Genomic DNA, 13,333 nt, shown 5'->3' with positions numbered 1-13,333 from the left:
TCACCCACTGTCTGGACCCTCTCTACCTCACTGAGTCATCTTGAACACTCTTCTCAGCTTCAAAGAGGTGCTGGGTCTCCCCTCCAGGTCCCAACAGCAGTAGCAGCACCTGCTAGCTTTGAGTGCTAGCCACTCTCCACCCCCAGCTAGAACAGGAGCTCCCGCCTGCAGTGCACACACTCTGGCTTGGCTTCCCTGGACAGCCAGACCTGGATGGGCAGGATGCACTCCATTCCAATTGGCTTGAGGCTCAGCCCAACTCTAGTCCGACCCTACGCTGGCCAATCATGTCACATGTCTGAGTAGCTGCATGGGTGCTGTGAAGAATTCAACCATAGTGAGGATATGTACGTTTGAGAGAAGGAAGAAACACATGCTAAATTCCCACCACCAGCTGATCTTTTGACAAGGCTGGTGTTAATGCAATTTGGTAGTTTATTAAACTGAGAGGAACTCTTGGTTCATCCACAGCATGGAGGTTGGCAAAGTAATATACGTACATGCTCACATTTATACTTCTCTTCCTAAGGCAAATTGCTGGTGGCATTGCTATTAAAAGCCTCATTCACAGGGAGAGGACAGTGACAATGTGTAGACAGAGCGCTGAGAGCCATGGCTTGTGTTTTCCAGATTATCAGCTGAGGTCCAGTCAGAGGGGCCTTGTGACAGTGGACCCACAGCCCCCATCCAAGGGGGCCCAGCTGTTGCCTGGCCATGAGATCAAGCTTGCCCGGTCAGGTGGAAGGTGGCCTCAAGGTCACAGGCTGCTGGAGGCATGGCATCCTTCAGAGGAACCCTGGGCTGGAGCTGACCAAGGGTGCTGACTCCAAGGCCTCCCCGAGCACAGGGAGCTGCTCCCGGCACTTGTGGGGGCCCAGCGCCCCCTCCTGTCCCTGCATACCCTCACACAGCCTGCTCACTCTGTGCACCTTGCTGCTTTGCCAAAGAGGAAATGGGCACAATCCCAGCCGCATGTCCAGAGCCAGCTGGTGAGGGAAGAGTGGATGTGGAGACCTCCCCATTCAGTCAATAGAAAGAAGACCCCTCCTGCCCTCAGGATGGGCTCAAGGGCACCTGCTCAAGATTCACCTGGAGAGTAGGGATGGCCTTCCAGGACCATTGTTTCGGGGGTGGAAGATGCACTCTAGATCTCTGGACCCCTGGGCCTGAGAGTGAGCACAGGACCACCCAGCAGGCAAGGAGGATTCTTTGTCTCCAGCCCTTGTGGACCAGAGATGACTGCTGGCCAGGCACTGGGGTGGCCGGAGGGCCAGGCTGGGGAACAAGAAACTGGGCGTATATTCAGGTCTGCCCCTGGACTTGGACGCCTGGGTACCAAGAAGATGTATCCAGGCTCACTTGTCCCATCCCACAAGCTCCAGGTCCTTAAGGAGCCCTTCTCCAAAGCAGCACCCCAGAGGGTGTGAGCCATAGAGGACTCTGGAACTAATTCTGTCCAAGCCTCTCACTGAGCTAGGAGATGTGAGGTCAGAGAAGAGGGGCCGCTTGCCCAGGATCACATGATCCCAGGGTCACGGCCAGATAGTAACTCCTGGTGCACAGCCAAGAGCTCCACTTCAGAGGTTTGCCTGAACCCATCAGGCTTATAGAAGTATGCCCAGGACAGGAAGATCATGCCTCCTGAAGCCACAGTGGAAACACAACACGGGAGGAGCAGCAGAGATTAAAACTCACAAAGGCCCTGAGGCCTGGCTTCTAGAAGGATCACAGATCAGAGTGGCCTCAGAATGCCAAGTCATGGCAAGAAGTCACCTAGAGATCATCAGATCCAGTCCTTCACGTAACAGAGGAAAAACTGGAGGCCCAGGAAGCAGGAGGGTTTGCTCAAAGCTGCACAAAGGGAGAGAAGTAGCAGAGCAAGAACCAGGACCCGACTCCCGGGGCCTCCCTGGAGGAGGGCCTCCCTCCTCCCATGGCCCCAGCCAGCTGCTTAACCAGGAGCAGGTCATAGTTCCTCATGGAAGCTCCAACTCCTTGTCTGCAAAAGGAGGACATCTCTAAGGTGTGTCTTCCCTGGAAAAATCTTCACCCCATCTGTATTAGTTATTTGTTGCTGTGTAACAAATACCACAAAGTTAGAGGATCAAAACAACATACATTTATTATATCACATTCCCCTGGGGCAGGAGTCTGTGCACGGCTTTCCTGGAACCTCTGTTCGCAGTCTCACAAGGCTACAATCATGGTATTGGCTGGGCTACGTTTCTTCCTGGAGCTCGGGGTCCTCTTTCAAGCTCCTGTCTGTGGTGGCTGACCAAATTCAGTCCCTCGTGACTGGAGGACTGAGTCTCCATCTTCTTGGGGGCTACCGGCCAGGGGCTGCTTTTCCCCTAGAGGCCACCCACAGTTCCTCACCACACGACCCCTCACTGCCCTCTCACCACATGGCAGCTCACGCCTTCAAGGCCAGCAGAGGAGTCTTTTAGAGAAACAATCGTGGGAGTGACAGCCCATCATCTTTGCCACACCACACTGGCTAGAAGCAAGTGTCGGGTTCCACCTGCATTCAAGGGGAAGGGACTAGGCAAGGGGGTGACTCATTCAGGGTCACCTTAGGTTGTATCTGTCAAACCATCTCACATTCCTAAAAGATGCCCCCTCTACTCTTCCCTCAGCCCCCGCCTCCTCTCCTGCGGTGGTGTTAGTGGCTGGTCACCTGCTGCAGAACCTCGCAGGTCTCTCTGTTTAGGACTGAAGCGCTCAGTTGCCCTGCACGGAGGCTGTGGTGGGCAGGGGCTGTGACTACCTCACCATACATTTCCCACAGCACTTCCAGCCCCCCGAGGTGAGGTGGATAGATGAGTGGACATTGCTGTCCAGACCAGAACTCTGGCTTAGATGACCCTTTGGCTGCATGACGGAGAAAGGGGAGGAGCTGGCTCTTCTGGCCCAACACCTGGAGTTCTGCCCTCTTCTGATGCAGGTGGGAGAGAACCAGGGTGGGTGGGCTGGCAAGGCAACTTTCCAGGCCTGCATTTCACATTCTGACGTGGGCAGCAGCCGGCAGTGCTTTGGCTGGATGTGGGGGAGTGACGGATTAGAGTCAGGGGAGAATTTCCGGATCCTGGTGCTACAAGTAGGATCTGCTAATATCCCTAAAATAAGTGGCTAATCTGAGAGTGGCTTTTTTTTTTCCCCTAAAAATAAACCCTTCTCAGAGGCGCTCTCTACACAGAGAAGAGCAGAACCAAATAATCTCCTGGCCCCAAGGCTTGACCCTACTTGCAGCAGCCCAGTCTGGGAACTGCAGGGTCCCAGTGGGGCAGAGCCAACTGGCCTTGGGGAGGGAGAGACGAGGCTCAGTCTGCTCATGGAAGCCCGGTGTCGCAGCACTGGGGCCGTGGAGCTGAAGAATGCCCTCCCTCATCTCCCGGGGCCGAGCTGAGAGCCCTTCTCTCCACTCCTGCTCTGCCTGGCCGAGGGTCGTCGGCCTCCTCACAGCAGCAGCCCCCACCCCTCAGCTCATCCTCCACGTGAAGACAGAATTAGTCCCGTCACTCCTGTGCCCCAACAGGAATCAGTGCCTCCACAGGGCCCTTTAATTCTATTTGGTTGGGGCCCCAGGACGGACAGCACCATTGCCTAGAGCCTTATGCCACCCGGGCTTTCCCAAGGCCGCAGCACGTGGCGGCCAGCAGGCCTGTGAAGGTGCGCTCCGGCACCTGTGTCTGGTGGGGGGGCCTCCCCTCAGTGCCTCCATGGCCCTCTCTTCCCTGCACTTCCCGACTCCCACCCCCCATCCTTCACTGGATGGGGAAATACACAAGAAATGTGAGTTTGAATGCTTCACTTTATCCTCTTCAGTCTGTGTGATGTTTATTCCCCGCTCGTCAACAGGGTCAGAACTTTTCTCTACCTCTCTCGGAATCCGCACGCCGCCCCCAGAGGGACCTGACGCCCATGTGGAGGTCACACTCGCAGCTCTGCAGTCCTGAACCAGGGATGTGTCTCTTGGTCCTGCTTCTGCCCCGGGATGGGGGCAACGGGGGTACCCAGCGGGGTTTCAAACAGGTCAAAGCTGGGCTGAGCTGCTTGCGGCCAGCTTCCAGGCTGTTTTCTCTAGTCCAGCAACTCTGGGCAGGGGTGACACCTCTGCTGAGCACCAACCGAGGGCACAGGTCTCCTTACCCACTCTGATCTCACAGACCATTAACGTGGCCCTGCCCACAGGGGCCACTGAAATGTGCTGTGACCACTGGCGATGCATAATTAGGGTATTCTCCCTCTACCAGCTACACTGGCAAAGGAATGCCCAGGTGGGGCTCAGTAACCTCCATGGGTGGAAGACACGAGGGGCAGGGAATAGAGGTTACCAGGGCTTTGGAGGGTGGCGTTTCAGGCCTTGACGACAGACCATCAGACCGTGAGCGGGCCTGCGGGTGGGGGCCGGGTTCAGGAAGGCAGCCCCCTGTCTCCACGCCAGCTCCCTGGCTCCCACCCTTTGCCTTTTGCACAGCCAGCTTAAGACTAGGTTTCTGTTTCCAAGGCGGGGAGGGAAGCTCTTTCCCACACAGTCCTCCCTCAAGTCCTCGGGACGCCTGAGCTGGTTGGGAAGCTGGAAGCTGGCAGAGAAGAGCAAGGGAATCTATGGAAGAAAGCACAGGAAGGGAGTCAGGTGTCCGCTGGAAGAGAAGCCCAGCAAGGGAGGCAGTGGCAGGAGGCTGCACAGGAGGCAGGAGCTCGCACACCCAGCGGCCCGCTCCTCTCCAGGTGTACACCCGCCCTGAGCACCTGGCGGACGGGAAGAGTCTGGAAGGGCTGCCAGCAGTCCCAGAGCACCCAGGGCACTGTGGAGGCTGGAAGGGCAGAGGAGCTTAAGGCAGCCAGTTTGGGTACATCTGGGGACAGTGTGGTCTTGCAGAGAAGGACAAAAGTCCCTCCTCTACAACCCTTCATTGTTCCTGAGTCCTCAGTCAACAGAGAAAGAATCAAGAAAATATACATCCGCAGCAGAGGTGAACTTCAGGGCTGGAAGGAAGCTCAAGCTGATACCTGTCACAAGGCCTCCTCTAAATTCCATCCTCTGAATGTTCCCAGCCGGCCGGGGTCAGGCCACCTGGATCTCCTGCCTGCAAGTGGGCCATAGCCTTGTCTTCTAACCCATAAGCATGTCCCTCCTTGGTTGACGCCCCCCATTGGGTCCCAGCTGCCTGCAGGGAAGACCCAGACTCCTGTGTGTGGCCTGACCCTGCTTCCCCAGGTGCAACTCCTCCCACCACGTTCCCCCAACCACACCAGAGCCCAGCCACGTGAAGGATACCCAATTCCCTAGAAGGCCCATGCCCATCACAGCCCTCAGCCTTGGCACAGCTGGGCACTCTGCTCGTGATGCCTCCCTCACCTGCCAGTGAATTCCTGCTCACTGTGCACCACCTCCTCCGGGAAGCCTCCCCTGATTCCCCAGCAGACCACACCCGCAGCCTTGCTTGTGTAGTTAATACTCACATCAACACTGGCTGAGGTCCAAGAACTGTCCCACTCACAACACCGCAGACCCTCCAGCCTGCAGTCCCTGGGCCGTGTCCTCAGGGAAGGACAGTGGCAGTGAACTTGAGGTGCTCTGCTTGTGAGCAGCTGTGGGGCCACAGGGGGTCAGGGTGAGTCTGTCCCTCTGTCCCCCGCCCTGCCAGGCCAGGCAGCAGGGAAAACGCCGGCCAGTGAGTCAGAGACCCGGGGGTCCTTCCCAGCTCAGCAGTAGCAGCTTCTGGGTCCCGCACCCTGTGTAAACATCTTCGCCTCTCAGAGCCTCACTTCCCTCATCTACAAAAGTGATAAGCAGCTCTACCTGTCAGATCACAAGAGCGCTGCCCTGCAGCTCACTACACAAAAACGGTCCATCAGTGATTCTCCAAACCTTGCACCCCTACTTCTCCTCCCCTCATACATCTACGAGCAGGCGGGGAGGGGGGGTGCCGTCACTATTTCACCAACAAAATTACCTCTTACTGGAGCATTTAGCATGTGCCACATATTGATGTATTAGACACATCTTGGAAGTCCAACAAGGTCATAAAGACCCTACTGTCTTGGAGGGAAATGAGCACCGGGGGTCCTCATTTTTGAGGCCCCTCTCTGTCTGGGTGTTACATCCCAACACCCAGACAGAGAGGGCCGGGCTGGGGTGGAAGCCCAGGGCTCAAGAGGATGCCGTTGGTGATGGGGCTGGAGTAGGAGCTGGGACTGGTCTACTGGGGACACCGCATATCCCTCTTGGCTCTGGCCCCTTCCCAGCCCTCCCCACTTACCACCCACCCACCTGGCTACAGAAGGAAATGTCCCGGAGTAGGAGTACCTGGGAGCTGTCACCCATTCTGCTGTCCTCTGTATGAGATAAATGCCTGTCGGCAGGAAGGGCAAAACAGCTCCATCCCTGTTGCCTGGCAACCTGAGCCAAACACATCATCAGAAGGGATGAACCAAAGCACCCCGAGGGCACAGTAGGTAAGGCTGGGCCCAGGTAGGTGGGCCTAGAATGTTGGCCAAGAGAAGAGGTGGCAGACTGGAGAGGACCCTGCACTGGAGCCCAGGGCAGTTCCAGGGGAAACAGTTGGCAGAGGCCCTGATCCCATGCATTCATCCCTGCAGCCCCTCTGACCCGTGCCGTGCCCAGGCTGGGAGTGTTACTGGCTTGGCGTCATACTCTAAGCTGGTGCTGAGTTATAGAACCACTTAGAGCTCCACTGGCCCTAGTGATCACCAAGTTCACTAGCCTCCAGGGACACATCGAGAAAGTGAAAGGTGGGCTGGGGCTAATCCAACCACATGGCCAGCTGGTGGGAGACCCTAGACAGGATCAGGGTCTCCAGGGCCCTGATATCTCCAGGCCTGGAGGGAGAATGAGGCCAGAGGAAGGGCTACCCCCAGAGAAGGTAGGAACTAGCTTCTCAGTGTGACTGGTTCTTCCCTTCTGAGTAATGAGTTCTCAGCTAGAACCTGGCTGAGCCAGCCTCTGTGACCTGCCCTCACCTCATCTCCAGCCACAGGGGGAAATGGGTGAGCCAGTCATCCCAATACTGGAAACCCCTTTCTCGAGGGAAACCCCACTAAAGCAACAAGCCCATCCCCCAACTGCCCAGACCCTGGAGGAAAGCTGTGGTCTCCAGCACAGAGCGCACCCAAATGAAGTCCTCCTCCCTCGCCCGTCCTGCTGGGGCTCCAGGCTGCCACTCTTTTAATGCCTTTTATAGAGGTAACCTTTACTGTAAAGGCTCCATTCTGCCCTCAGGGGTGAGGCATCATCTGCTCTCTCCTGAACCCTGGTCTGTCCATTGGGTATGTCACCCCCCGGGGAACAGGAGGCACCTGGCCGAGTCACTCAGGTTCCCACCGGCCTTGTTACCAAGAGACCAGGATAAATATGCTTTTCTACTGAAAATAAATCATTTTACTAAAAACGATAACATATTCACGGTAGTGAAAATTTACTTTTTAAAAAAGATCCCACTTAGTTCAGGGCCAAAGTTACCGAAATAAAAAAGGGAATTGGAAATTTCAAGTTCAGTAAAGAAGCTCTCTTAGGAGTCCTCAGGCGTTAGGAATCTGCATCCTTTCCTGCCCTGTTCCAGGAAGCAGAGACTGGCTTCCTCATTATCGCGGTCCCCTCAGGGCTTAAGTGCCCAGCCCTGCCTGCAGCCCCATTTCCCGGCAGCCTGTCTTTTGAGCTCTCACAAAAGCTGCTCATCTCAGGGTGCGTCAAGTACTTCTCCCTGGCAACCTCCCCCATCTTCTCTGTGGTGAGAAATGGAAAAGGATGACAGACAGATACACAGACAGACAGTGGAGGAAATGCCCAGTACAGTAGTCCACCCCCGATGATTATGAATTTTGCTGTTCCACCTAACCTTTCCTCACCCTCCCCAATGGGTCTGTCCATCAGTTTCTCTAAATGATTTACACTGAGACCAGAAAGCCCTGCACATTCAAAGGCTCATTCATTCTGCAACAGTGGAAGAACGGTTGGGGAGGACAGGAACACTTTGCAGCCTGGATGGGACACAGATGGTACCACCCTCAGGCCTGCCCTGGGCGAGCTTGCAATGTCAAGGCAACACCTATAAGGATAAATATTCATGGGCTGATTTTAGGGATTTAATAAGTAACAAAAGGACAATGAGGTTATTTTGTTATATTTTAATGGTATTCATTATAATTTGGAGGCTGCAAATGATAATGATAATCAGACCATGCAAACGATGGTAATTACTGTTACACCTGCACCACCAGAACGTGTTCTCACAGTTTCTTTTTTGTCTTCTGGCGAGTTCTCGAGCATCTATCATCAGCACTGAGGGTGCCACTTTTCTCTTATACCAAGTACAGGTTAATTCTCATCTTGGTGTCTGTCTGTCTGACCTCACACCCAGTTCTTTAAACAAATAAAGCAAAGGTTCTGGGCCTGCACCTGACATCCAAGGTTCCCTCTCTCATTCCAGCCACTGAGGCAGGGAGAAAAATTGGGAAGAGAGAAAGCAGGACCAAGAAGCTGAGGCACAGAGACACTGGGTGATTCACTCAGATCTCAAAGTGAGCTCTGCCGGGTCTGGATGTGTCCCTTCCGCCCCACCTCTGGTGGCCTTGCTGCTTCTCAAAGTTCTGCAGAGATGGTGGGGATGGGGGTGCCCTGAGAAATTCAGCTTCCGTGAGATGAACAGTGAGGTGGGCATGACCAAGGCTAAATGAGCCAATCCTCTATGAAGGACTCTGTAAGTGTTGCAGATAAAAATCCTCTGGCTTGAGAAAGCGGCAGGTGTCAGGATGAAGAATCCTATTCCAAAGCGGCCTTGACTCCTGTCGCTTTCAATCTACTGATGGGCCATCAGCAAATCCCACACAGCAAAGATCTCTCATCATTTTCAAATGAGATATTTAATGAGCACAAAACTCCTGCAGGCGGAGAGGGGGGAAGGATGACTAAGATGACTAGTCACCTTAAGGTGCTGAAATTTGCCCTTAAGGGGCTTAAAATTCAGTTAGGGTTTCTGTACCTAAAAGAAGTTAATAAGCATTTTAAAATCCCGAGGAACCAAGACAACAGAGGTCTTGGGGCAGCATGTGATTGTTTCTAAAAATGTTCAGAAAAAAACAAAGCTCCACCATGGTGAGTGCCCAGCTAGGCTGGGCACAGCAGCGCCAGCAGGTCTGGGAGGAGGCAACTTCTGGGATGGGCTTCAGGCACTACCACCAAGCCAGCAGTGGGCTCCCTGTGGGGCTGCAGCAGTGTGGGTTGCGGGGAGGCAGGGGTCAGGCAGGACCCTCCTGGCAGTGAGGACAGGGATGAAAGTGGAGGGGCAGCCCCTTCCCTCTCAGCAGTTGCTACTTGTCCTGCTCTCCTTGTCCTTGTCCTGCTCTCCACCCTTGTCCTGCTCTCTACCCCACGCACTTCCTCAATGCAGGAGGGAGAAGAGCAGGCAAAACTCCCTGGAGAGGGTGGGCCCCTTGCAAGACCTACTCCCTGCACTCAGCCCGAAGAAGGAGTACCAGCATGCTGCCTATAGAAGCGTCTCCCCCTCTGACGCCTTTAGAAGGCGCCTCTGACACCTGCCCCCATAGGTGGGTAGGACGCCCTGCTATGTGCTTCTGCAGCAGCTGTTCCTCCCTCGTCACGGCCCTCGCAGACCTTTACTGTAATTATATCCGCAGATGTCTGTGCTCCCCAGTGGACTATAAGTTCCACGAGGCAGGGATACACTCAAAGATCTGACTGAATGAATAAACGGATGCTGGGAGGAGGAAGTGAGAGAGGCGGATGGGGGAGGGAGAGAGGGATGGTTGAACAAATGAGAAAACAACCAAAGCTGCCTGCTGGGTCACTATGCTGCATGAGTCCAGGGATGCCACTCACATCGTGCTCGGCATGGATGGCACCTCCAGCAACACAACTGCCAGGGAAGGACAGGAAGGTGGCTGGTCACAGGGAGAAGCTGGCCTACTGGCCTCAGCCTGGGGAAGGAGACCAAACTTGTGTCCATCAATCTTCCTGCTCCGGCTGGAGGAGTCTCAGGGAAGGGAGGTGAGCAGAGGCAGCAGACACAGCCCACTTCCCCCTCCCTGCCACACACACTCGGAGAAGCCCCGTGTGAAGCTGGAGCCCCACAGAACGCCATCAGAACTCAGGAGGAGGGCTGTGTCCCCCAGGTCGAGCTCCTTCCTCAGATATCTGCTCATGCCTGCCTTCTCTGGATGCCACCAAGTGCCCAAGTCGGGACTGGTGTGCATCACCCCCTCTTTCACCTCCACTGCCATCAGCACAAGGGCACGGCCAGCAGGCCCAGAGAGCCATCTGAGCCCCAGCAGGATTGCACAGCCTCCACACTGCAAGGAAACCCTTCATCCTGGGTCCACAGCAACCTCTCCACAATCCCTCCCCCTGCCAGGCTGATACTGGCCAGCCTGTATTCCATGCTCCACGTAAGGCAATCATTCGGCTGCTAGGAGGGGGTACTCTCTCATGCGCTAGAGGTATTCTCTCCAGATTGGCTCCTCAAGGCTTCCCACCCAAACCAGATCCCTGGAATCTCTGAAGGCCCGATGCCCCTGGGATTATCTGGTCCTGGGCACCCTCCTCATCACTGGGCTCCAGGCCGGGCACTCCTCTCTGGGATCCAGCTGTCCTCGCCCACTGGCCTAGAGAGATGCTACCAGTAAGCCAGGCACAGGGAACAGGAGAAGGCCAGCTCCTTCCCCTGGCCCCTTTCCAGGGGACTCAGCTCATACAGGCCAGCCCATGCTGTTCTAGAAGTCCCTGCTGTGCTCAGCTGACCCAAGTTCCCTGAGTACAGAAGGGGAGGTACCTCCAAGGTCACACAGGGAGGGAGACCCAGGGTGGAGGTGATGGCCAGAATTCAGTGGGAACTCAGAATTCCCTCCAGCACACAGGCTGTAGAGGATGCGGGCACAAAGGACCAACACGTGTAAAAGTGCATGTGGGCAAGATGGAAGCCATGGCTGCGGTGGCAATTCCTCTGTCCCACCAGGCTCAGAGATGCACATGTCTCCTGCCTAACTCAGGGACCCCAAAAGCTCTGTAAAATTGAAGGTAAACAACCCACTAATGACACAACAAAGTGGGGGGAGGCTTTTCAGGGTCCTAGGGCTCCCTGCCAGAAGGGACCAGAGTGGCTAATAGCCAATGGCACTGATGGCAGTGCCTTTTTCCCTAATGACCATGTTCAAAGGGCGCAGAAAGCAAGCTCCCAACCAACTAGCCCGGTATCTCCACCAGGTCACCCAACCCAGCCACAAGCCTGGCCAGAGTATGGCAACCCTAACCCCCTATCAGCTCCCCAATTCTTGGCTTCCCCAATTCAAGGTCACCTTATTTCCCAACGGCATGTTAGTGACTGGGAACAGGAGATGTGGTTCCAGCCCCAGAAGGGTTAACAACTCACAATAGGACTCTGGGTCGACACCCCATCCCTGGGGCTGGAACTTCCCATATAAACATGCTGGAGAGGTGGGGGCTCACGCTCTGAGGACTTCAGGTCTCATTTCTGTGATTTTAGGGGCAAAGGGGGTTTGCAGGGCTCAGTAGGGGCCTCAGCCCATCAGAGATTCCGTGGGAGCCCAAAGTTTTACCTCAAACACACCATCCTCCTCATCAAACCCCTGGTCCTTTGCTGAAGCATGTTCAGACTTGGAATAAACAAGTGTTTGTTGGGAACCTCCCATGGTCCAGGCCCTTTGGGAGACACTGAGGAAACATGAAGGGGTAAGAGAACTGCCCTTAGGCAACCATCTTACAGAGACAGAAACTAAGGCTCAGAGAGGCTTTGAAATCTGCTCAAGGGAACACAGCTAAGAATTCAACTCCCAGGGCTCTAGGCCCGCTAACACTAGCACTGGGATGTGAAGACCACCCCCACCCCCCAAATCCCTTTAGGCACAAGGAAAAGTTAGTTTTGTGAAACTGGAATCTACTAAGATCAGAAACTCAGAGTCCAGGACACAGGGCTGGCTGCCTGAGTTGATTTTGTTCTGAAACGCCCAGCCTGGCCCCAAAACCCATGTCACAACTCGACCACCTTTTGACACCCTTCTCTGAGCTGTAATGAGCAGCAGCAGCAGGCAGGTGTGTGACCTCCACAACCCATAGGCACACACATCACAGCAGCACTGCTCCCGGAGCCCACCAGGTCCTCCCAAGGTTGTGTGTGTCTTGGCCCCTTGTATAGACAGGCACCAAGCCAGGTGAACGGGACTGGTCTGTAGAGCTAAAGCTGCTGGTCCTGCTCCCAGAGACGGCCTTCTCCCACAGCAGAGCTGGTCAGGGCCCAGCTGGTCTCCCTGCAGCCCCAGGTGAGAGGGCTCTGGAGGGATGCTCTGAAAAACCACTCCTTCCTACAAGTGTCAGAGGGTCCATGCTCCTCAACCTGGTCTTCCCACCTCGGGACTAACCTGGATTTCAGAGATGCTTTCTCTGGGGAGGCTGCTGGGCAGTACGTAAGCCATTTGTCTCCCCCTCTCCCCGGCCCCTGGCCCGCTGCCACGGTGACCTCCCCTCCCCCAAGAAGGGCGGTGAGCTGGGGGGTGGGAAGAATCCACCGCCAACGCTCTCGGGAGGGGTGCTGGGAAGCCAGGCAGGGCGTGTCGCCTGGTCCTTTCTCTGCCCAGCCCCGGGCGTCACGGCTCTTGGTGTGAGGCGCCCCGTACCATCCCCCAAATCTGCCTCGCACTGGGGAACCCTTGTTGTCATCGCCCAGATCCCTGAGCCCCACAGGGGCTAATACACACTGGCGAAGGGCAGCGGGTCTAGAACCTTCTGTGCCCAGTCGGACGTAAGCCAGGGGAGGTAGGCGCCCTGTTCCCCCACGACCTGCACCGGCTCTTTTCAGAGGAGACATCTGTGGGTCTCCCCCCGCCCGCGGCCGTCTGCCCTGGGGTCTGGACGTGCCCGTGATTACGGTTCCGGGCAGGGGCCCCAGGGAACCCCTCCGGTGCCGCGGGGTGGGGAGCGGCCAGACGCCAGTCCCGTCTCGTTCTCCAAAGAGGGGCGCCGTCCTCCCCGCGACCCTCACCGGCGCCCCGCCACCTGCGCGGTCGCCCGCAGCCGGTGCCGCAGTGCGAGCGAGCCAGCGAGCCCGGAGCCTTCACGCCTCGGCCGGCGCCGCTGAGCGAGCCGCCGCCCTCCGGCCTCCCCGCCGCGCCGCACCTGCACCCGCACCCCGAGCCCCCACCCCAGATCCCACCCTCACCCCCACCTCCGGCCCCAGCGTCTCCACGGCCCTTACCCTTGGGCCCTCCCCTGCCCGGCCCCGCCCGAGCCGGCCCCGACTTCTCATCCCCAAACCTCCCCTCTACCCAGGCACCGAGGGGC

At 56.3% G+C, this 13,333-nt stretch overlaps 1 protein-coding gene across 1 annotated transcript in view; it reads right to left on the bottom strand.

The window, feature by feature from the left end:
* The window catches only part of RAB6B (RAB6B, member RAS oncogene family), a 58,899-nt gene that overhangs the window by 45,054 nt on the left and 512 nt on the right, over positions 1 to 13,333 (bottom strand). The window lies entirely within an intron of this gene.

This window comes from Orcinus orca, chromosome 5 (assembly GCF_937001465.1).
Source record: "Orcinus orca chromosome 5, mOrcOrc1.1, whole genome shotgun sequence".
Lineage (NCBI taxonomy): Eukaryota > Metazoa > Chordata > Mammalia > Artiodactyla > Delphinidae > Orcinus > Orcinus orca.
The sequence above is the reverse complement of the archived record's forward strand: the minus strand, read 5'-3'. Positions and strand labels throughout refer to the sequence as shown.